Raw genomic sequence first — 25,726 nt, 5'->3', positions numbered from 1 at the left:
TCCACCAACCTTCCCCACCCATTAAAGAAGCTGCATGGGAAAGAGGATAATAATCTCTCAGAACAGTATGATCTCAAATATTAAACATTATCCAAAATACAGGCAGGGATAGAACAAAAATTAAGATTTCAAATATACAGGAGTGCCTGGGTGGCTCAGTCAGTTAAGCATCTGACTTCAGCTCAGGTCATGATCTCACAGTCCATGAGTTCGAGCCCCGCGTCGGGCTCTGTGCTGACGGCTCAGAGCCTGGAGCTTGCTTCAGATTCTGGGTCTCCCTCTCTCTCTACCCCTCCCCCACTCATGCTCTGTCTCTCTCTCTCTCAAAAATAAATAAACATTACAAAAAAAAGATTTCAAATATACAAAACTACTGCAAAAAAGTCAGAAAATAGAAGTTTCTGCTGATGCAGAGACTCTTCACAAAAGCATTCATTCCCTATTCTCTTCTAATAATTATCTCCATCCCATATCCTTTTACTACCAGTCGCATCAGAAACCTTAACAACTCAGGTGTGTTTGAATGTGCCTTATAGATAATAAGCAGCACCTCCAGAATCTCTGTCCAATTCTATTAATAAAACATATGAGCGGTTCTCAGAAAGTAGCAAATTTTATGATAGGTTCCACACACTATCTAATCAAATTTTATTTTTTCCGGGTTTGAACAACCACTCTTTTCCTGCAGTTTTAATGAATGGAGCATTGCAGCCAAACCTTGCATTCTGCTGAAGATATCTTCAGAAGTAATTTGACTTTTGGGGGATAAGGCACTAGTTCTGAGGGCTCTCAGAAATAATTATGTTCGAATGGAATCTTGGGGCCTCCTTCCAGCCAAATCCTACCCACTAGAGAACCTACAAAGTAGGGCGGCCTAGTCAGTGTAGAGCAAACACCATCATCCATGAAGACCCAATAACTCCTAAAGTCTAGAGTTCTTTGGGAAACGTTCAAATGGTAACATCCAGGAACATAAAGGATAGCTCCTACGTTCTCCTAAATTCATGCCAAATACAGAACTTGGCACAAACTTGCAGGGAGACTTAGATCTGCACAGACTCAGAGTTCACATACCTAGTTAGTTATGCTGAGGAGCACAGTCTGTCCTCAAATCTCAGGCCCCAGCAGAATGGAGAGGGCCAGAAAAAGATGGCTGGCTGTCGTCTTTTCAATGTCAAGAACCAGACCTCATGCAAGCGCAGTCAAATGGATGTTAGGGTCTCATTAATTTCGCCCATCAGGAAAGTCATTCCTACTCTGGCAAAAAGTGAGTACGGGGTATCTCGGGGGTTTAGAAACATCACCTTTAACGTTCTCCATGAGAAGGTTGAGAAAAATCTCTGCTATAAAACAACATGAAAAAGAAGGGACAAGTATTTCCCACTAATTCATTCCTACTGGTTGCTCTGATGCGGACAAACACGAACACTGAGTGTTCAGAATCACACTTGCAAATTGGGCCTTCCTGAAATAAATCAATTGCTGAGTGGCATCACAGCAAACTCCAGGCCACCAGGAAAAAAACACAAAAAACAAAAAAGCGAAATATTCAGCTCTGCCATTGAGAATTCATGGGCTGCTTGAGAGACGGAAGATAACTTTATTTTTATTTTTTTCAGATGATCCCAAACTGCTTATTTCTTTTTCTAAATAGTGACTCTAAAGAGATTAAAAGTAGGTAGCTTCACACTACTCATAGCCTGACTTGAAATGCAACCAGGCCAAGATCCATCTTAAACAGATGGAATTGAACATTTAAACATTTGAATATTTAAAGACTGCCTTGCCCCACACTGGGAGCCCTGGGTATGTTACTGACATACTGATTTCCAATTCTGTTGAAGCTCCCTTTCCAGTGAAGAGTTTCAAGGGCTCTGGCAGAACGCTGGGGGGCAGTTGTTCTGGTTAGTGTTTGCTCATTTGTTGCCTTTCTCATGTGCCAGAATTGGCTGGAGAAGTGGAGCAAGGGCCCTCAGGATATGAGATGGAGTGGATTGCGGTGGGCTGTGGCTGGATTCTTTTTCTCTGCCCCTCCCCCCTTGCCCCGCCCCCCGCCCCCGCAATCCAGGCCAAAAAAAAAAAAAAATGTCAATGAGTTCTCATGGCAACCAGATTTGGAAGAATCTGAAGTGGAGGGCTAAAACATGCCAAAACAAAGAAATAAAATCTGTCCACGTAACAGGGTAATTCCAGAAAGAGTTGCCTGGGGGCTCAAATGAAATCTGATTCCCATCTTTAGTGAATTTCCGTCTTGATTTTATCTTTACTATTTTACTCTGTTCCTGGATTTCCTCTAACAGCACCAAGACCCTGATAAGCTAAGAAAATTGGTCTTGATTCTTGCTTGTGAACCTTTGAGCTGGGGCTCAGACTTTTCTTGGTTGCCCACTTGTAAAGCACCTGACTCCCTTGGCAAAGCAAGTTACCCACATTGAAATTCAGAGCCAGGTTGACCCTGGCCGGCCTCTTTAAGACCTTTCAAGCATCTCTGCTCAGGGTGTTTCAAGTACTTGTACAGAAATAAAAGGCCAGAGGATTTGATTCAGAAGTATGAGCTTTTAAGCTGCATTTCAGATTAGGAAAGCGTAGGTGGTGACTATGCAAATTTATCTGATTAAAAAATGTTCTATGAAAAATAAAGAACTTACTCATTTAAGACACCAATAATGTCAAACTTTCACCAGCTCTGCTTGCTAACTGGTTAATTAGCAGATATGGCCATCCACTGCAGGGTAAAACTCTTTTTCCTCTACTGCCATACACTTATATTTCTGCATCTCCGTCTCCTTTCCTTTAACATGGAAACATCATTGATACCTACTGCTATGGGCCACGTGTGTTCAATAAGTCTGGAATCTAATCACTAAATAAATATTTGTTGATAACTTACTGTCCATAAGACTGACCTTATGTAGGCAGCAGGGGATAGGGAAATGAGTAAAATCAATCTTTGCTATCCTATAGATGGATATCTCTCACCACCAAGATTTTCCTAGAAGATTTGTCATACTTTTGACTCAAAGATTCTGCAAATAAGTGTAACAGCAACACTCTCGTCCACCATCACAACATTCACCCCAGAGTTTCGGGAATGAGAAAAAGACCAGGTGGGACTCAAGGTTGAAGACCGTATTCCTTACGCTTAATTGATATCCTGAAAGGATCTGCTCCTTACTTTACTCCCTTGTTTTCTATCTTGCAAAATGAATTTCCTGTGACATTTGAAGTCTTCAATTAGGATTAAAGTTCTTTAGAGCAAACAAAAGAAAACTGACAAATCCTATAAGAACAAAACATTTTTTTTCCTCTCAAATTGGCTATCAGTGTCTTCACCCCAAAGTTCTGGTGAGTGGAAAGTGAAAAGACGGCTACGTGCAATAAGCTTTCGTTCTGAAACTACACAATCCGGATAAAAGGAAGAAAATTCATCAGGGCCCAGAGAAGTTGCTATGGGAAACTGAGCTGGTCTTTAATGTGGTTCTCCTGTCTTGTATATGATTTAACTGTAGAGAGAAACAATGAGATTGGTTCCTTTTTTTGCTCAAGTTATCTTGATAGCTTGTTTTGGCAAGAGATTGTCAAGCATTGGGAAATTGCAAAACTTATATTAATGTGTTGAAAAGCAAAATCTGCCACATCTCATATATATGTATGTGCAAGTGTCTGAGACGTGACCCTGAGAGCCTATGGGCTACGCAGCTCACCTTTGGGAGCTGTGCCTGTATTTTATATGAACCAGAGCGGTGCAGACCCCTCCTGAAGGAGACTCAGAATCCTTTCCTTGACAACTTGGATGATGCTCTTTACAATCCTACCTTTCCACTTCAGTCACAGAGACTCACCACATATTCTAGTGAGTGGCACAGTCTCCCTACCTACAGGTATGGGCTGAATGTGCCTCTCTCCCCTCAAAAAAAACCCATATGCTAATGTCTAAACACCCAATACCTCAGGATATGACCGTCTTTGGATACAGGCTCTTTAAAGAGAGAGTTATATTAAAATAAGGCACAGAAGGGGGACGCCTGGGTGGCTCAGTCAGTTAAGCGTCCGACTTCGGCTTGGGTCATGATCTCACGGTTTGTGAGTTTGAGCCCCGCGTCGGGCTCTGGGCTGACAGCTCAGAGCCTGGAACCTGCTTTAGAGTCTGTGTCTCCCAGTCTCTCTGCTCCTCCCCTGCTCATGCTCTGTCTCTCTCTCTCTCAAAAGTAAAATAAAAAATTAAAAAAAAAATAAGGCATAGAAGGGAAAACCATGTAAAGATTCAGAGAGAAGGCCATTTATAAGTCAAGGAGTGAGGTCTCAGAAGAAACCAACCCTGCTGACACTTTGTTCTCAAACTTCTACCCTCCAGAAGAGTTGTTTAAGCCACTGAGTCTGTGGTGCTTTGTAATGGTAACTCCAGCAAACTAATATACCAGGCAAACAATAAACTCAATTTCTTATTGTTGTTTTATATTTTTCAGCTCTGTGGTTCTTGATATTGTGATTGACAAATGCTGTTATATACTACACTACAGATATTATAAGAATATAAGACAGGCACTTAGGAAACATTTAGTAGAATTTTGAATAAATTAAAAACATGGGATAAAATATATGTACTAAAGCTTGATTTGTGGAAAAGTATTAATTTTATAGTGAAAAATAATAAACCAAAAGTAATTATTAATTAGAAACTGACAGACTAGCATGCTACGTGAAGGGAGAAGACTGAGTAAAGTAATAGTAAAAACCATAATTCTACAAGTAAGGCAAGTAACTCTTTTAATACGGTTGAGAATAATAAACATTGCAATAAAGTTTCCTTTTTAAATTATTCTTTTTTTTTGGATTATAGCCTAACAAAACAATATTTTTCTTTTTTTTTTAATTTTTTTTTAACGTTTATTTATTTCTGAGACAGAGAGAGACAGAGCATGAACAGGGGAGGGTCAGAGAGAGAGGGAGACAAAGAATCTAAAACAGGCTCCAGGCTCTGAGCTGTCAGCACAGAGCCTGACGTGGGGCTCGAACTCACAGACCGTGAGATCATGACCTGAGCCGAAGTCGGGCACTTAACCTACTGAGCCACCCAGGCGCCCCCAAAACAATATTTTTCAACATATGTATTGTGCTGTGGTGATTACACTTACAACCATGTGGGTATAGGGTGAATGTGAAAATTTGCTCGAAAGGAGAGAAAAAACTGAAATAATTATACCTTCTCAGAAACAAAATATGTAACATCATAAAAACACACAAAGTAGAAGTCTCTAACCTGGAAATCTTGAATGAGATTTGGTGATTTTATGAAAAATGTATGTATGTATGTGTGTATGTTTCTAAGGAAGGGGTCTAATCTTTTCTCAGTCTCTCAAATAATAGCCACTTCTTAAGAAGACGAAGAACTGTATACCTAAAGCATAATTCTGTTTGTTAAAAAAAAAAAAAAAGGCCCCCAAATATTATCAAAGTTCAGTGACACCTTAGAATTGGAAAATCTGGGACTCACCAAATTCCATGGTGCACGAGCATTTGTTAAATATCCCGTCTATGGATTTGGATAGAGATGCGCTGTGGTGTCAGAGATGTGGAGTACGTGTTGCGTCCGTGTGTTTACAGGATAAATTCTGTATCTGTCTGCAATAACTGAAGTGTGGCCCCACCCCGTGTCTCCAGGAAGGTATCAAATAACAAAATCCCACAACTTTTAAAACCCCAAAACCCTGAGATATCCTCGCGTCCTATCATTGTGTTCTATAAAGGAGAAAAGGGGGATTCCAAAAATGGAAATGTTCACGGTGACTGCTGGAGTGAACAGACGTCTACTTCCTTGATGTCCAGCCAAGAGCCCGCCAGCTCATGTCATTAAAGGGCTGGGCATCCTCTTCCTGCCACCACAGAAAGAAGTGTTGTTTTTGCTATTTTACTAGCCTTCAAGGTGTCATAGATACCAGGTTTTATTCTGTAGTCGTGAAGGGTCCTCTTGACACAGAGTAAAGTGAAGTAGGACTTTCTTGTTTGCCGAACAGAATAGTGGGAGATTCAGTGGAGTAGAGGGTAAGTGGTTGTCAGCACAGGTTCTGGAGCCAGGACACCTGCCGGCAAGGCCCAGCTCTTGCCATTTGTGAGGTCACAAGCAAGCCTCTTAATTTCCTTGTGGAAACCTGTCCCTTGTCTGCAAAATGAGGATAAAAATAGTGTCTGTCTCCTAAGAGTTGTCCTGAGAATTATGTGAGTTCATAAACACGAGGCCTTTACAAGAGCACTCGACTCATAGGACGAATGGCTTACGCCAGGCTGAGCTCATTCTCTTCCCCTCCTTTCTTCTTGGGTGAGGTCTTCAATGAAGCCGATTTTGAAGAGAGAAAGAGACTTTTACAATGACTTTACAAGCTGAATTTCATTTGTCCCCTTCCATTAGTTCTGCCTCCTGCCCAACACTGTTCCACAACTACCACATGCTCAAGGGATTCAATGGAAGGACTTTTACTGGTTTGCTGTTTGTCCTGTGAGTTTTCTGAGCTTATGTCTCTTAGCAGTCTTACATTTTGACATATCATATGGCCCATGATAAGTCTGTCTGGTGTCTTCATACACATTAATTATTCTAAACTTCTTAGTTTTTATATACTAGATCGGAAGAAACATATACTCTTTACTTTTCTAGCTTTATCCTTTTTTTTTTTTAATCTTAGCAAAATATGTCATCAGACCCAAACAAAGGAAGGACAGTTACTGTAGATTGACCATCCAAAAGCCATTCCAATATTCCTTGCTTTCCTCTACAATCAAAGTGAAAATGAAAATACTCACATCCCCAACCTGCCAGGGGCTTATGGTGATGAATGCTCCATGTCTGGCCAATGAGATCTAAGATGAAGCCTGTGGATTAGATGTCTGAGGAACTTATCCTCTTCCCTTTATTTTTTCCTGAAATGAAATGATTTCTAGAAGTGAATCCATCGTCTTGTGGTATCGGCATAAAACCATGTGCTGAGGACAGCAGAGCAAGAAGATAGAAAAAAAAAAATTGAATTGATGTCATTGTTCAGCTACAGTATCAGCCCTGAATGCCTTACCCTTGGACTTCTGCTCTTAAATCAGACAAATAAAGCCATTATTCACATTTCATGCTGCTTCTAACCAAATACGATCCTAAATGATATAACAGACATTCTAACTTAATTAGTTGGGAATAAAAGGACCCAAAGACAACAATTATGCAAGATGTGTGCCCTCTTCAAGCCACACTGCTGTGAAAATCCTGGCAGAAATGGGAAAGACTGCAGATGAAAAGTTTTTGGAAAGTTATACAACTTTCTCATGATGAATATAGGGCACCTGAATAGTTATTAAGGGTATACTTCAATACAAGACACAGCAAAAAAAGCCCTGTGGGATCCTACATGTGTATGAGGAAAGTTTGAAGTCCAAAGCTGCTTATCCCATTACTCTGGAGTCTGCCTCTTTCCAAACCATGCAAAATTAGATACAGTTATATGCTCTTAGGGGACTATCTGCAAAACGGTTGCTTACAGCTCCTTCTTGGCATCATAGGAAGAAAAATCTTCACAATAACATTTTCCATTTATTTTAAAGTACAAAACATTCATTTATGGCCTACTATGTGCAGTGCATTGGGCTAAGGGCTGAGCATGCAAAGATGGGAAGACCTAGGACTACCTTGAGGATTCAATTTAAGCATCATGTAGTTCTATATATCACTGTAATGGTAAGTAGGGAAATATATACACATGTATGTATCATATGTACATGTGTGTATATATCAAAAATTTTAGAAAGATACTATTTTATTAATTCGAGAGGAAAATGTTAATTAAATGTTAATTAAGCTCCTCTTCCCACCCCAGGACTGTATGTCTTCACCTCAACTCTTTATGGAAATCTTGGCCCTAATTTCACCAAAAGTCCCAAACTCTAACTTACACTGAATATATATATAATGCAGTAAGGAAGATGTAATGACTATTGCTGGTGTGTAGAAAAGTATCAATATCTTCCGCATTATTTTGTAATCAGTCAAATTATAAAATTTTCTTATCAACTAATGTTTTTGTTTTGTTTTTTCCTTAGGTACTCCTAGTAAACCATTAAACCATCAGCAAAATCAAAATCAAAACAAAACAAAACAAAAAAAGCCCCCAAACCCGAACAACTTAAATTTGCTTTATTTTCAGATTTTTTTTTTCTATTTCTTTTTTCTTGTCTAATTTCTTTCATTGGGCATTGCTGATAAAATAGGATTAAATGACTGGGATGATAGTGTTATCCTTGTTGGATTCTTGCCCTTAAGGGGAATCCACTTGCAGAATCACTAAACAAACACACACACACACACACACACACAAACAAATAAATAGGCTTAGTAACGGATGGATCTCTAACTTCAACAGATGCTAAGGAAGAGAGAAGAAGAAGAATGCAGGCCATATGGGTTTGAAATAGCTATAAATCCAAATTTCTTTGTCACTAAAAGGTAGGTGTAATTCAGCAGAGTTCAAGCAATTCTGTCAGAATTGCCCGTTTTAATCTTCTCCAGCAAATCTGAATTGGGTCTTAGAGGGACATGATGTGGTGTGCCTGCCCTTTCCTCAACAAAAGAAAACAAAAATCTTACTGTGGACTTTCTACACAATTTTGGATATGATGCCAGCACAGAGTGCCTATGACATATACAGCCCATGACTTATCCCCATATCTGATTTTTGATGCTAATAACACCTTGTCTCCAATAATGTTACTTGACTAGAGAAATCGGTAACCTTTAATTCCTGACTTTCATTGTTTTTGTTAAATTTTTTTTGTGTTTATTTTTGAGAGAGAAAGAGAGACAGTGTGTGAACGGGGGAGGACAGAGAGGGAGGGAGGCACAGACTTGGAAGCAGGCCCCGGGCTGTGAGCTGTCAGCACAGAGCCTGACCCAGGGCTCGAACTCACAAGCCGTGAGATCATGACCTGAGCCGAAGTCAGACACCTAACCGACTGAGCCACCCAGGTGCCCCCTTCATTGCTTTTGTTTAAGAATGTAGTTGATATGTTTTTTCTCTCTGATTTACAAGTTTCCTCTCAAGCAAGTTAGTAACTTATTACCTAGATACATATTAATGAGTTGTTGAGAAGGTGGAAGTTTTGAGGCAGATCAGTTTTTAATAGAAGGTACCATTTGTTTTTCAAGAAATATTTATTTTAAAAGAGAGAGCAATTGAGAGAAAGGGCATGAGCGTGAGTGGGGGTGGGGCAGAGGGAGAGAGAATGAGAATCCCAAGCAGGCTCCACACTCAGTGCAGACCATGACCTGGGGCCTCCATCCTACGACCCCAGGATCATGACCTGGGACGAAATCAAGAGTCGGACACTCAACCAACTGAGCTACCCAGGCGCCCCAAGAGAAGATAGCATTTGTAAAGTGAATTAATTTATAATCTGCTCTACAATTTTATATTTTCACCTCTTTGGGTTACTTAACATGAGAGTATATTACCACAGCTGAAATCACTTGTACATAAACAGTTTAGTGGTGCTTCTTTATCATCCCACCAGGCTTCTAATTTATATGTTGAGTGCAATATATTCTAGTAAAATGAGTAATTGGAAATGCAGTTACGTGCATTACCTTGCCACTATAATTTTTTAAAATATTGTCAGCTTCCTGAAATGTCAGACAACGCCATTTAAATTCCAGTGTGCAATTTTTACCTTATCTATAGGAGTATCCTGAGACAGTAATTAGGTGGGACCAAAGTCATAATCATTATTTTCTCTAAGTAATGGGTAGTGTATAATACATATCACCTTTCCAAGATGTCAGAGAATTTTGCTTTTACTTTGATAACTGCAAAGTGCAATTAGAAAATCTGTCAAAATTATTTCATTACTTTTTGGAGAAGTCAAATTATCAAGGCATTTGGAAGGAGAAAAAATGAGGGTTATAAAGTGCTGGATACTTGATTATAAAACAGAGAGAGTCTACTACATTTAAATATTTTAAAAACTGCATTTCACACTAGGAACTCAAGTTCAGCCAACAGTTTTATGCATCAGTTCTTTGAAAAAAAATGGTTTGCCTAAAAACTAACAACTGACTTTCGAAATTGGATTGTGAAGAGCATTGTTATTCTTTGCTTTGGACCATAAACTAAAAACTGAGATTCATTTACTAGGAGAAAAGGTGAAATTATATATGTGTGTGTGTGTGTGTGTGTGTGTGTGTGTATATACATACATGTGTGTGTGTGTGTGTGTGTGTGTGTGTGTGTGTATTTGCCTTGCTGAGTAATTACATATATTATATATATTATATGTATATACATAATCAATATGTATATACTTATATAAATATATAAATAAGCATCTCACATATGCAGGGCCCTGTGCTAAGTGCTAGGGATACAATGTGAATGAGAACGACATGGTATCTGCTTTCATGGAGGGAGCCCAAAGATAAGCAAGTAAACATATAAACGAAATAATTTCAGCTTATTATAAAGGCTAATAAGAAATTAAACAGAGTGAGGATAGATATGGTGACCTACTTAGTTACCATGGTGTGAGGAAGACTTTCTGAAGAAGTGACATTTGTCCTGAGGGAGGAGAAGGGGTGTTGCAAGAATTTGTGTCCATCCCTGGACATCTGATTCAATGATCTGAGGATCTCATTGATCACTGATATCAGATGGTGGATCCTACATTACAAACATGGGTATAATAAAGAGTCCATCTTGAATATGTAACAACCCCAAAACAAGTATGAACGGTCACTAGAAAGTGAACTCAGATAAAATAGAGGGCAAGATATATGTCAACTGGTAGCATTAACTGTAGATAAAGAAATCCAAGTTGTTGGAAAATGTTATTTATCTGCATAACTGGACAGAAGAGAAAGATGCCAGGGTAGTGTTAGCCCTCGGCTCTTACCTCCTGGCTGTTCAGCAAGGCAATACAGGATGGTTACTTCCTATTACAGTTGAAATACCCAGTTACAACTTTCGTTTGTCTTTTGCTGGTTTTTGCAACTCTGCCTCCCCTCATTTTCATCCTGGTAGTTGCACTGTTTTCCTTTTAGGGAACCTTGTTTTCCCTGTGGTGTCCAATATTAGTAAGGTTGTAAATTACCATTCCTAGCCTGACCTTCCCAAACCAGGCTAAGGCTCTCATTCAGGGACTTTGAATCTTGAGCTGAGTGATAAAGGATGGAAAAATGATGTAGTTAGAATTCATTTATTCTAGCAGCAGCACAGGATTTGACTGTCGGTAATTCCTGGTCTGTGTGTAGCCAGAGAGTAGCCCTCGTTTCCATAAACTTCTAAGCCTGATTTTCTCTGTTCAAGATTTTGTCTGTTCTATTAACCATGGAAGATCCTGCCAATAAATTACTTTTTTGCTTAAATTATTAGAATTGGTTTCTATTGTCTGCAACCAAAATTCTAATTCTTATGCTTCCCGGAGGGAAGCTATGATATCATTCCAGAATGAAGTACAACCATAAAAATCAGGCAAATCAGGAAATTTTACACAATCCCTTACATTAAAAAATAATAATTAAAATGGAGGGGAAAAAACTTCTCTAGCAAGAGCATAATTCTGCATTTCAACAGTGATTTAAGAAAATAAAGACAGCATTTTCTATAATTATTAAAAGATGTAATAACACTAATTAAGCATTGATATGCATATCAACTTGAGACAAGGACATAATGAGACACAGAAGAGGAATTAAAAGGGAAGGTCCTGAAAACATCTTCAGAAACATGGTCTGACCCAGGGGAACAGGGGCTTCAGGAGAGAGGCAAACCTGAACTCTTATGAATGGAACACATCACTGACTTCTTATCTCTAAAAACTGGCAGATTGGACTAATCAAAGAAGAGGGGTCTCAAGGAGGACCCCTGCCCTAGGCAGGTATACTACCAGGGAACCATGACCAGAAGAGACTTCAACACAGGGACAGATGCTTGCCAAGAAGACTTGATGGCATAGAAATAAAGCTTCCTATTCTGAGTATCAAGAGCCCAATATCCCCATCTAGTAAGTGAACCCATTGGTTGGAGACAGCGAGGAGCAAAATGGGTATTATAGGAATCAAATCAATGAAGGAGAAGACAAAAACAAACAAACAAACAAACAAATGCTCCAACAGCATGGAAAGGACAAAGAGGTTTAAATGAGAATTGATCATAAACACTGAAGATGCTTTCAACAAAACAACCACCAGAAAATAAGAAAGTGATAAGAAATAAAAACACATGAAAATCCTTAACATACATGTGTTTAACAACAATGTCAAAATATGTGAGCCAAAAGCTGATAAAACTTCAAGGACAAATAGATGAACGCACTACTACAGTTGAAGATTTCATGTCCTTCTATTGGAAATGGACAGGCCCAAGAAGCAGAAAATCAGTAAACTTAACAACATCTTCAATCAAGTAGATATAATTGACATCTAGAGACTACTTCATCCAACAATAGCTGAATGCATATTCTTCTCTAAGCTCACATTTACGAAGATAGATCACATTCTGAGCCATAACACACATTTTAACAAATTTTAAAAGATAGAAATTACACAGTGTCTGCTCTTAGACCACAATGGACTTAAAGTAGAAATCAATATCAGAAAGATAACTGGAAAATCCCGAACTACTTGGATATTAAATAACACATTTATAAATAACACATTGGGTAAAGAAGAAATCTCAAGAGAAAATTTAAAACATTTTGAGCTAAACAAAAATTAAAACAACTTATCAAACTTTATGGGATATAATAAAAATAATTAATAAAGGGAAATTTATAGTGTTGAATATGTATATTAGAAAAGAAGAAAGATAAAAAAATCAACCATATAAAGTTCAACCTTAAGAAATTAGAAAAAGTAGATCAAATTAACTCCAAAGTAAGCAGAAGAAAATAAGTAATAAAAATTCAAACCACCACCAATGGCATTAAAAATAGGAAACCAAAAGTTGATTCTTTGAAAAAGATCAGTAAAATTGAGAAGTCTCTAGCAAGGCTAAATAAGAAGAAAAAAGAGATAAAACCCAGATCAATAAAATCAGAAATGAAATAGGTAATATTACTACATATCCTGTAGACTTTAAAAAGACAATCAAGGAATACTCTTAACAACTCTATGCCCGTGAATTTATTAATCTAGATGAAATGGACCAAATACTTGAAAGACACAATCTGCTAAAACTCACACAAGAATCATATAATCTGAATAAATCTACATCTATTAAAGAAATTGAATCCATAATTAATTACTTTCCAAAACAGAAAACACCACTGGTTGATTCTACTAGACATTTAAGGAAGAAATTATACTAATTATCTATGATCTCTACATGAAGATAGAAGCAGGGAGAGTACTTCTTAAGAGAGTACTCTAAAGAGTCCTTCTTTGAGGCCAGCATCACCCTAATACCAAAACTAGACAAAGACATTACAGGAAAATAAAACTACACAATAATATCTCTCATGAAATAGATGCAAAAATCCTTAATAAGATTAGATCCAACAATGGTGAAGAGAATTGTACACCACAACTAAATGGCATTCATTCTAAGTATGCAAGACTGGTTCAATATTCAAAAATCAATTAATGTAATCCACTACCTCAGGAAGACAAATTACATGATCATATCAACAGATGCAGAAAAGCATTTGACAAAATCAACATTAATTCATGATTAAAAAAAAACTCTGTAAATTACGAATAGAGAGGAACTTCTTCACCTTGATAAAGAATATCTATAAGAAACCTAATATCATACTTAATGATGAGAAACTGAAAGCTTTTCCACTCAACTCAAGAACAAGGCAAGGATATCTCCTCTCATCCTGATTTTAAACACTACTAGAAGTCCTAGCTAATACAATATGACAAGAAAAGGAAATAAAAGGTATACAGTTGAGAAGGAAGAAATAAAACTTTTTTCACAAATGACACTGTTGTCATATGGAAAACCCCAAAAAATCAACAAAAAACTCCTGGAACTAGTTCTCAGGTATAGCAAACTAGAAGGATAAAAGATTAATATAATAAGTTAATTTTCTTCCCATATGCCAGCAAAGAACAAATGGAATTTGACATTAGAAACATGATACCACTTATTATAGCACCAAAAAAAAAAAAGAAAAGAAAAATAAAAGAGAGCGAGAGAAAGACTCAAATATAAATCTAACAAAATATATATTATATAAGGAAAACTACAAAACTATGATGAAAGATATCAAAGAACTTAAAAGCTAGAGAAATAGCCCATGGTCACGGATAGGAAAACTCAATATTGTCAAGATATCAGCTCATCCCAAATGGATCTACAGTTTCAAAGCAATCCCAATAAAAATTCCAGTAAATTATTTTGTGGAAATTGACAAATTTGTTCCAAAGTATGTATAAAAAGACAAAACCTAGAATAGTCAACAGAATATTGAAGAAGAACAGTCAGAACAAACACTATGTATCTTCAAAACTTACTGAAAAGCTGTAGAAACCAAGACATGGTGGCACTGCAAAAGAATAGGCAAATATATCAATGGAACAAAATAGAAAGCCCAGAAATAGACCCACATAAATATAGTCAACTGATCTTTGACAAAGGAGCAAAAGCAATACAATGAAGGAAAGACAGTTGTTTAACAACCATTGCTGGAATAACTAGACACTCATATGCATAAGAAAATCTATGCACACACCTGACCCCTTCACACAGTTTTTGCTGACAAATGAAAGAAAACTCTAAAAATAAAAGTGAGGCTTAAATTGAATACTAATTCTATTATCTGAAGTTCATGGGCTAAATCCCGGAGATTATATTCTCTCAAGTTAAAGTGAAGTAGGTGGTGGAAGAAACAGAAAAAAATCTGCTACTAGGGCTATTCTGGGATTTTAGATTTTTCAGGAATTTTTTCTGTTGAAATTATCAGAGATTCATACAATTAATGTAGGAAAAACATCCTCATGGCCTAGGTGGGAAGTGATGAGAAGTGTGGCAAACTAGATCATATAAGACCATAAACACAAGTTCAATTTTTTTTAATGTTGATTTATTTTGACTGAGAGAGAGAGAGAGAGAGAGAGAGAGAGAGAGAGCTGGCACAGGTGCGTGAGTGGGAGTGGGGCAGAGAGAGAGGGGGACAGAGGATATGAAATGGGTTCTGCACTGACAGCAGACCCTGATGTGGGGCTCAAATTCACAGTGAGACGATGACCTGAGCTGAAGTCAAACGCTTAACCCACTGAGCCACCCAGGTGCCCCAACACAAATTCAATTTTTAAAAACAAATGTGCTGTAAGACACACCAAAAGACATTGATGAAAGAAATTGATGAAGACACAAAGAAATGGAAAGATGCTCCATGCTCATGGATCAGAAGAACTAATATTGTAAAAATGTCCATATTACCCAAAGCAATTTACAGATTCATTGCTATTCCTATGTCATTTTTCACAGAAATGGAACAAACAATCCTAAAATTTGTATGGAACCACAAATGAAATAAAAAAGCCAAAGCAATCTTGAAAAAGAACAACTAGGCTGGGGTCATCTTACTTATTGATTTCAAACTATATTACAAAACTCTAGCAATCAAAACAGTATGTTATTGGCATAAGAACAGATACATAGATCAATGGAACAAAATAGAGTCCAGAAATAAACTCACACCTGTATGGTCAGTTAAATTATGACAAAGGAGTCAAGAATGTACAATGGAAAAGGGACAGTGGAAAAACTGGACAGTCAGGTGCAAAACAATGAAACTGAACTCCTATATTATACCATACACAAAATAAACTCAAAATGGATTAAAGACTTGAATGTAAAGCCTGAAACCATAAACTCTTGGAAGAAAACATAGAGGGTAAGCTCCTTGACATTGGTCTTGGCAATGACTTTTTTTTTTTTTTTAACATTTGACAACAAAAGCAGGCAACAAATACAAAAATAAACACATGGTAGTATACATCAAATTAAAAAGGTTTTGCACAGCAAAGGAAACCACCAACAAAATGAAAAGTCAGCATGGCAAATGGGAGAAAATATTTGCAAATCATATATCTTACAAGGGGTTAATATCCAAAATGTGTGAAGAACTCATGCAACTCAATAGCAAACAATAAGAATAATAAGCAATCCAAAAACAAAAAAGAAGAAGAAGAAGAAGAAGAAGAAGAAGAAGAAGAAGAAGCAGCAATCCAGTTTAAAATGAGCAGAAGAGGAGTTCCTGGGTGACTGTCAGTTGAGCGCCCAACTATTAATTTTGGTTCAGGTCATGATCTCATGGTTCATGGGATTGAGCCCTGTGACCACTCCACGCTAACAACTGGGAGCCTGCTTGGGATTTTCTCTTATTCTCTCTCTCTCTCTCTCTCCGTGTCAAAATAAATAAACTTGAAAATTTCATTTTCCAAAAAAGCATACAAATGGCCAATAGGCACATGAAAAGCTGTTCAACATCACTAATCATCAAGCAAGGAAATGCAAAGACATCACCTCACATCTGTTTGAATGGCTATTATCAAAAAAGATAAAAAATAACAAGTCAGGGATGTGGAGAAAAGGGAACCCTTGTGCACTATTGATGGGAATGTCAATTGGTGCAGCCACTATAAGAAACAGTATAGACGTTCCTCGAAAACTGAAAAGTAGAACTTCCATATGATCCAGTAATACCACTTCTGGGTATATATCCAAAGGTAATGAAATTGCTATCTCAGAGAGATTTCTGCACCTCCACATTCACTACAGCATTATTTACAATAATCAAAACATGTAAACAACTTAAGTGTCTATTGACAGATGAATGGCTAAAGAAAATGTGGCATATATGTGTGTATATGTATATTCAGTCACATAGAAAAGAAGAAAATCCTGCCACTTGCACCAACGTGGAGGGACCTCGAGGGCATTATGTTAAGTGAAATAAGTCAGGCAGAAAAAGACAAATACTGCGTAATCTCACTTATATGTAGAAGTGAAAAAAAAAAACCCTCATAGTAACAGAGATCAGATTGGTGGTTGCCAAGGGTAAGGGGGTAAGGGATGGGGGAAACAGGTAAAGGTGGTCAAAAGGTACAAACTTCCATTTATAAGATAAATAAGTTCTGGGGATATAATGTATAGCATAATGACTATAATTATCCACACAATATTCTATGTTTGGAAAGTTACTAAGAGAGCAGATCTTAGAAGTTCTCATCACAATAAAAAAAGTCATAACTATGTGAAGTGATGGATGTTAACTAACTTTATTGTGGTAATCACTTAACAATATATACATATATCAAATCAAGATGTTGTACATCTTAAACTAATATAGTGGCATTTGTCAATTATGTTTCAATAAACCGGGGAAAAAGGGAAAGGAAAAACAGGGGCACCTGGGCGACTTAGTCGGTTGAGTGTCCAAGTCTTGATTCTGGCTCAGGTCATGATCCCACAGTCATGGGATCAAGCCCCACATAGGGCTCCATGATTGTGGGCCTGCTTGGGATTCTCTCTCTATCCCTCTCTCTTTGCCCCTCCCCTGTGCTCTCTCTGTCTCTCAAAATAAGTAAATAAACATTTAAGAAAAAGGGAGAGAGAAACAAACAAGTGTGTTGGACATTGAAATTAAAAATATAATACTATTCACTATGATATCTAAAAAAAAGAAATACTTAGTGTAAATCTAATAAAGCATGTACAGGATTTACATACTAAAATTTATAAAATGTTAGTGAAAGAATTTTTTAAAAAAGCTAAATAAATGGAGAAATGGAAATGGCCATGGTTAGAAGACTCAATGTAGCAAAGATGCCAATTTCCCTCTAAGTGATACATAGGTTTAATGTCATTCGTATCCAAATCCCAACAAGTCTTTTTGTAGATATGGACAGTATTATTCTAAAATTTATATAGAATGACCAAAGGAGTAGAATAGCTTAACAATTTTTGAAAAAGAACAGAAGAGGAATTGGTCTACCTAATTCAAGACCTGCTATAGCTGGAATAATCAAGACAGCACGATGTTGACAAAAGAATGGACACATAGGTGAGCACAATAGAATAGAAAACTTAGAAAATATTTTCAATAGGCTTTTGACAAAGTTGCAACAGCAGTTCAGTGGAGGAATGATCATTGTTATTTTTATTTATTTTATTTTTTTCAAGGTTTCAGTTTATTTATTTTATTTTTGAAATTGTAGTCAGTTAGCATACAGTGCAATATTGGTTCGGTTTCAGGAGTAGAATTTAGTGATTCATCACTTCCATGCAATACCCAGTGCTCATCACAAGTGCTCTCCTTAGAGCTCATCACCCATTTAGACCATCTCCCACCCATCTCCCTCTGTCAACCCATTGCTTGTTCTCTATCATTAAGAGCCTCTTGTGGTTTGTTTCCCTTCTCTTGATTCTGCCCTTTATCATATGTTCATCTGTTTTGTTTTTTCAATTGCACATATGAGGGAGATCATATGCTGTTTGTCTTTCTCTGCCTGACTTATTTCACTCAGCACAATACATTCTAGCTCCATCCATGTCATTGCAAATGTAAGATTTTATTCTTTTTGATGCTTGAGTAATATTCCATTGTGTACATATACCACATCTCCTTTATCTATTCATCATTCAATGGACATTTGGGCTCTCTCCCTAGTTTGGCTATTGTTGATAATGCTGCTATAAACATTGGGGTGCGTGTGCCCCTCTGAATCTGTATTTTTGTATCCTTTTGGTAAATACATAATAGCCCAATTGCTGGATTGTAGGGTAGTTCTATTTTTAGTGTCCTGAGGAACCTCCATACTGTTCTCCAGAGAGGCTGCACCAGTTTGCATTCCCACCAATAGTGCAAGAGGGTTCCCCTTTCTCTGCATCCTCATCAACACCTGTTGTTTCTTGTGTTGTTAAGGCTAGCCAAGGAATGATAATTTCTAAATAAATATTACGGAGCTGTTGGGACATCCTTAGGTGACAAATTTAGGTTCTATCTACAGCTCACACCTAATACAAAAATTAACTCAAAATGAATCACTGATTTAAGCGTAAAATGTAAAATTTTTATTTACAAATAGGATAAAATTTTTCATCATGACCTAGGGCTAGGCAAATAATTATTTGACTTGACACCAAAAGCATGATCCATCAGGGGAAAATCCGTAAATTAGGCTTTATTAATATTAACAACTTTCGCTCTGTGAAGTTCCCTGCTGAGAGGATAAAAAGATAAGTCACAGAGCGGGATAAAATATCTGCAAGCCATATATATGAGAAAGGACTAGTATTTAGAATTCTCAAACAACAGCAACAATATGAAAAACAGTCCCATTAGAAAATGGGCAAAAGGGGGCGCCTGGGTGGCTCAGTCGGTTAAGCGTGACTTCGGCTCAGGTCACGATCTCGCGGTCCATGAGTTTGAGCCCCGCGTCGGGCTCTGGGCAGATGGCTCAGAGCCTGGAGCCTATTTCCAATTCTGTGTCTCCCTCTCTCTCTGCCCCTCCCCCGTTCATGCTCTGTCTCTCTCTGTCTCAAAAATAAATAAACATTAAAAAAAAAATTTAAAAAAAGAAAATGGGCAAAAGACGTGAAAGGACATCTCAATGAAGAGGATGTGCAGATGGCACAGAAGCCCATGAAAAGATGTTCAATGTCATTAGCCATTAGGGAAATTCACATTAAAACCACAATGAGATATTGCTGAACGTCTACCAGAATAGATCAAATAAAAAATAATGACAGCATCAAATGCTGGCAAGGATGTGCAGAAATTAGATCACTCATGCATTGCTGATGAGAATGTAAAATGACACGACTACTATGGAAAATAGTTTGGCAGTTTCTTCGTAAACTAAACATGCAAGTACCATATGACCCCGTGATTGTACTACTGGGCATTTATCCCGGAGAAATAAATCTTATGTTCACCCAAAAACCTGTATACAAATGTTCATAACAGCTTTATTGATAATAGCCAGAAATTGGAAACAACCCAGATGTCCTTCAATGAGTGAATGGTTAATGAACTACGGGACTTCCATACCAAGGAGTACTTCTCAGCAATAAAAAAGGGACAAATTATTCATAAGCACAACCACTTGGATGAATCTCTGGAGAATTATGCTGATTAAAACATGCCAGTCCTAATAGGTTATATACCCTTTAATATAATATTCTCAAAGTCACAAAATTATAGCAATGCAGATTAATAGTTCTGGGAGGTTAGGAAGGGAAGTTGCTGTAGTTACAAAGGGCAACACGAGGAATCGTTGCAGTGACAGAAATTTTCTATATCTTGACTGTGTCAGTGACGATATCCCTGTTGTGGTATTATACTTTTGGAATGTGTTACCATTGGGGGAATCTGGGTAAAAGTGTATTTAGGATTTCTCTCTATTACTTCTTACAAATGCATCTGGATCTATAATTATCTCAAAATAGTAAGTTGTATTAAAAAATAATTTACTGTGCTTACCTACTCTCAATCCAGCAATTCCCCCAAGTCTATACTTAAAAGAAATGAGAGGTAAATCAAACAAGAGACGTGTATAAGAATGTTCATAGCATCTTTTTTCATAAGGGCACCATTTGGAAACAATCTAAATGCCTATCAGCAGTAGGAGAGATAAATAAATTGTGATATATCCATACAAAATATTACACAACAATAAAATAAAAAGAACACACTATTTTTATATGTTCCGACATGGGTGAATCTCCCAGTCGTAATGATGAATTAAAGGAGCCAGACACAAAAGTGGACATGCTATATGAGTCCAATTTCATGAAGTTCAAGATCAGGCAAAAAACTGACAAAGAAAAATGTCAGATCAAAGTTTCCTGCCAAGGAGAGAAGTCTGGGTAGTGATGAAGCTGGTATACCTAAATGTCAAAATCCAAAAAATTGTGCCCTTAAGGTGTGCACCCTTTGCGCAAGCTATACCACAATAAAACAAGTTTAAAAGATGTCAAATATTTTTAAATAGAACAAACCGAAAATACTGTGCTAATCCAATAACACATCTCTGTAGCCTATGGTGTAACTATTTATAATCTGTGGTCTAGAAGAATTTTTCACCTCATTTTAGAACTACTATAAAACACAAAGACAGCTGGATATCAGGAATTAGACTAGAAACTGGGCCATCAGTCTTCCATCCAGCAGTAGAACCAAGGGCAGTATGCAAGTAGCACATAAGCAAACAGATGCTAGGGCTAAGAACAATTACCCTCTCTGCAGGAAGCTCCAAGAGGGGATAAGCCTCATAGACAAGCATGAGTAAATTAACCACAGAAAAATGGAGCTTACCAGCAAACAAACAAAAAACAAACAAACCAAAAGCAGTAAAAGGAAAAAGCAGAATTCATTCTAGAGACTTAAGAGAAAATCCCTCATGTGATTCCTCACTGGAACCAGAATGGGAATGGGGGAAAGTTTCACTTCCTCAATATTATCGAAAAACCTTGACTTCGGTGAAAGCACAGTCATATGAAAAGAGAGGTTAAAAAGCCACACACTAAGATTAAAATGCAATGAAGTATATAGAAAAAATGAGCTGGATCCTATAAAGAATTAATGGCAGAGAAGTAAATATGTAGCAGGAAGCCGTAAAAGCACCATTACAGCTAGTAGAGGGTAGAATTGATACTGAGGACAAGGTAATCGTTGAAACAGAAGACAGCCGGAACTGTTCTCTAAGAATGCAGAAAGGACAAAGCAAGGAAAGTGGTAAGATCCCAAGTGGAAGACAAAACCAATGAAAGTAACAGCAGGCAACAAAAAACACAGATTCGATACAGACTTATAGGTGTTAATTCAGGATCTAACCAGGACATTGCAAAAGAAGCAATAAGCACATAATTGGACAAAATTCGTCAAGAAAAAGAACCTCCCCCCGCCAAAAATCCAATTCTGTTATATGCAAACAGAAAGTATTAAGCATGTACCAGACTAAACTGAAGAAAATAGATGCATGCCTAAATATATACTAGCCGAGTATTTGAATAAAATAGAGTAATTTTAGAGGCGCCTGGGTGGCTCAGTCGGTTGAGCATCCAACTTCAGCTCAGGTCATGATCTCACGGTTTGAGAGTTCGAGCCCTGCCATCAGGCTCTGTGCTGACAGCTCAGAGCCTGGAGCCTGCTTCAGATTCTGTGTCCCCCTCTCTCTCTGCCCCGCCCCTGCTTGTTTTCTGTCTCTCTCTGTCTTTCAAAAATGAACAAACATAAAAAAATTTTTTTTAAAGGGAGTAATTTTAAAAACTCTTAGGAGCTTCCGGGCAGAAATTACAGGTTTTCTAAAAACAGAGCCAACCTCACTGGAAGACAATACTACAGCGGCTACAGAACTTTGAAGGAGAAAGGTTGTGTCTGAAGAAGTATTTACATAACTAAGTTTCTTTTTCTTACGTGAAGACGACAGGATAGTCTTAGCCATATGCAGGGATTTACCTTCAAAAAATATTCTTCAAAAGATGCCTCCACAGATAGAGAAATAGATTAAAAAAAAAAAAAAAAAGAAAGAAAAGAAATCCAAAAAAAGGAACTTGTTGCAATCAGAAAACTGGGTGCCTGTCCTGTGAGGAAGTCAAGAGGCCAGCACCGGGCTTACCAGAAAACTCCATAGGAGTCAAGTCACCCCAAACCCATGGGCAGTTGATGGTCTGTGTCTATTTCACTTGAAAGTGGTGAGGATACATCAACCATGACTTAAAGATAGGGCTATAAAATAGATGATTTCATCACGAGTTACCACTTCTCATTACCATAATGACTCTACTGTTAAACAAAAAAAAATAGCCCTTAGATAAAAACCCTCCCTTGGATTCAGAGATTAATTAAATGTGATTTATCAAAATGTCAAAAGCAAAATCTAATCCTATAAACTGGAATAAAACTTAAAATGTTAATCCATTTAAATGTAAGCAACTGAAATCAAAATAAGATTGTTTTCAGATTATTGCATATTTGTTTAGAAAAAAAATCAAGAAATACAGATGTATAAGCAAAAGGAAATAATATTCTAACCAGAACTTCAACTCTCAAAGATCCTAATAGTTTCAATGTGGAAGTATTCTTCCAGATATTTGCCAGTGTGTATTAATATTCAAAAATAAATGTTTTAAAATTTATAGTTATACCTACAGACATGTAGACATGAATACAAAACCTACATTTGTTCTCTGACAATATAATGCAAACAACTTTCTATATCAGTACATATGCTTCAATAACATCACCTTTGTAACTATGGGAGGAAGTAACGGAGAGGATACGAGCTCTGACTGACTGACTGCAAGCTGGGCCCAGGCAATTGGGGAGATTGCCCTCTGCATCCAGACCAGTTTCAGATTGCACCAAAGAACTCCTGAGTGTACAAACCAACTGTAATAGAGTATTAACATTATGTATCTATAACATAATTACTTCGCTAAAACCGAAGTTCCCCCCCCTTTACACTATTATAAACAATGCCATAATCAATAACTTTGCAACAGAATGCATGTCCCTGAAATAGACCTGATACACATTGATAAGAACTTCATATACAGTAAAAAGATTATCATAAGTCACTGAAGAAACAATTGTTTATTTTACAAGTGTGTGAAAAAATACCTACTTGGGGGAAAAAAAACTCTAAAGATTATCACTCTGCTCTGTAGACCAAACGTACTGCAGATACTTTAAATGATTAAAAATAATACAGATAGATAAAAATCAGCAGATACTACAGCCAAATATTTATGCAATCTCTGAATAGGAAATGCTTACTCCCACAATGTAAAAACTGGAAAATGTCACAAAAAAAAGTGCTCATTAATTTGACATAAACATTTAAAAAGCTGATGGCTTAAAATTTTAGCAAAATGTAAAAGGAGACAATAAGCACAATCCTATTTGTTACGTCTGGCCAATCCTCTTCATGTGCAAAGGACGTTTAAGAACCAGTAAAAAGATCTTAGTTTCCAGGTTCTCATAGGAAAATGGCTGCTTAAATTTTGACCTTTTCTCACATTCTTGAAAAATCAACATTGAGAACAAATAGAGTCATGCAGGGCCTGCTTCTACAGCATGACGAGGATGCTGAAACCACAGGTCAGTTGACGTTGAGGCTGGGAAATAAATCCAAAAACAGCACAGACTACTCCAGAGCACTCCCCTCAGTATCCAGTTGGACGGGGACTACATAGAAGGAGGTTGAACGTGTCATACGTATCAACCAGGCATCCACCAGAAGGAGACGGTCACACCTGGCTAGGAAAACGTTGCAAACAGACTTGAGATCTGGTGGCCCTGAACTCAGGCTAATGGGGAATTGTGATGAAGGACCTTGGAACATTCATGAGAGTAGATAAAGCACATAAGGATAAAATGTTGGCCATTGTTGAATCTAAACAATGGGTATATGACTGATCATTGTATTTGCTTATATGCCAAAAATCTGACCAATAATTTAAAAGAAACATTTATTTGAAATAAATTTTCAATATCCGTATGAATAAAAAATACTAATTAAAACAAAATTCTTTTTTTTTTTTTTTTTTTTTTTTGCTAGCAGAGGTACTGGATTTACGAGTTCAAGGGTATTCAACTGTGTGCAGTTGACCCACTAGTGAGGTTGGGAGTATAAATTGATCAAACCTTGTTGGAAAGCAATTTAGTGAATTAGTAATACCTTTCTGAAAAAAAATTTAAATGAGTATTTCAAGAGATTTTTTTTTTTATTTTTTATTTTTTATTTATTTTTGAGACAGAGAGAGACAGAGCGTGAACAGGGGAGGGGCAGAGGGAGAGGGAGACACAGAATCCAAAACAGGCTCCAGGCTCTGAGTTGTCAGCACAGAGCCTGACTCGGGGCTCGAACTCACAGACCGTGAGATCATGACCTGAGCCGAAGTCGGACACTTAACCGACCGAGCCACCCAGGCGCCCCCAAGAGATTTTTAAAACAGCATGCCTTTGATCCTATAATTTCACCCAAGGTGAAAGCTATAATCATAGACCTGAAAAAAGACCAGTGTACGAAGATGTTCATCCCAGCGATATTTATGATAAATTTCTAGACATTCCTGATGTCCAAGAGTAAGAGAAAGATTTTTTTAATTATGATATTTTCCATAGAGTCGTTTTTATATGATTTCTGGCAATCAACGGCATGTTTTCAAATGGAGTTGACGATGTGACAAAATGCTACTGCTAAAGCATTGAATGAAAAAGAGCAAAATAGAAGGCTAAATATAAAAGATGTGTAGTTCATGTATCTGATCTGAACAGCGGTCTTCTAGGCATGATGGGCTTATGAGTAAATTTAATATAATTTCCTGTATACATAAAATAATCTTCTACAGTAATCATATATTATCATTATAAGATTAAAATAAATATAATAAATATTTTAAAATACATCTCTCTTAATTTGCATGACTCTGCTTAATTGCTATAGTAAACTTCATATGAGTCCCACTCTGGCAATTAATCTTTTTGTTCTATTACAAATTCCTAAAGTTAAAGAGTCTCTTCAAGCATTGTTAAAGAGATATTTGTGCAAGAGAACCTGTTTGATAACTGCTATCAAGTTCCTTAAGCCCATGTGAGCATTGTATATATTATTATTACCTAAGAAAAAAACAGAACCTGCTTTTAAGGGGAACTCAGACTACATATCAAAATTCCTAAAAATGTGCAAACTCTAAGACTCAATAGTAGCACAGATAGGAGTTTTAAGAAACTGGAG

General features: G+C 37.2%; 1 long non-coding RNA gene across 1 annotated transcript in view; it reads right to left on the bottom strand.

Moving 5' to 3' along the window:
* Window positions 1-5,682: 5,682 nt before the first annotated feature.
* LOC109263954 (uncharacterized) overlaps window positions 5,683-25,726 on the bottom strand; it is an 80,815-nt gene continuing 60,771 nt past the window's right edge. The window contains exon 9 of the long non-coding RNA XR_002078506.2: window positions 5,683-6,915. This is a non-coding gene — a long non-coding RNA (uncharacterized LOC109263954). The remainder of the gene's footprint in view (window positions 6,916-25,726) is intronic.

Source organism: Panthera pardus, unplaced genomic scaffold (assembly GCF_024362965.1).
Source record: "Panthera pardus isolate Hobbes unplaced genomic scaffold, ASM2436296v1 HiC_scaffold_8, whole genome shotgun sequence".
Lineage (NCBI taxonomy): Eukaryota > Metazoa > Chordata > Mammalia > Carnivora > Felidae > Panthera > Panthera pardus.
Note: the sequence above shows the minus strand (reverse complement) of the source record. Positions and strands in the feature narration are given on the sequence as shown.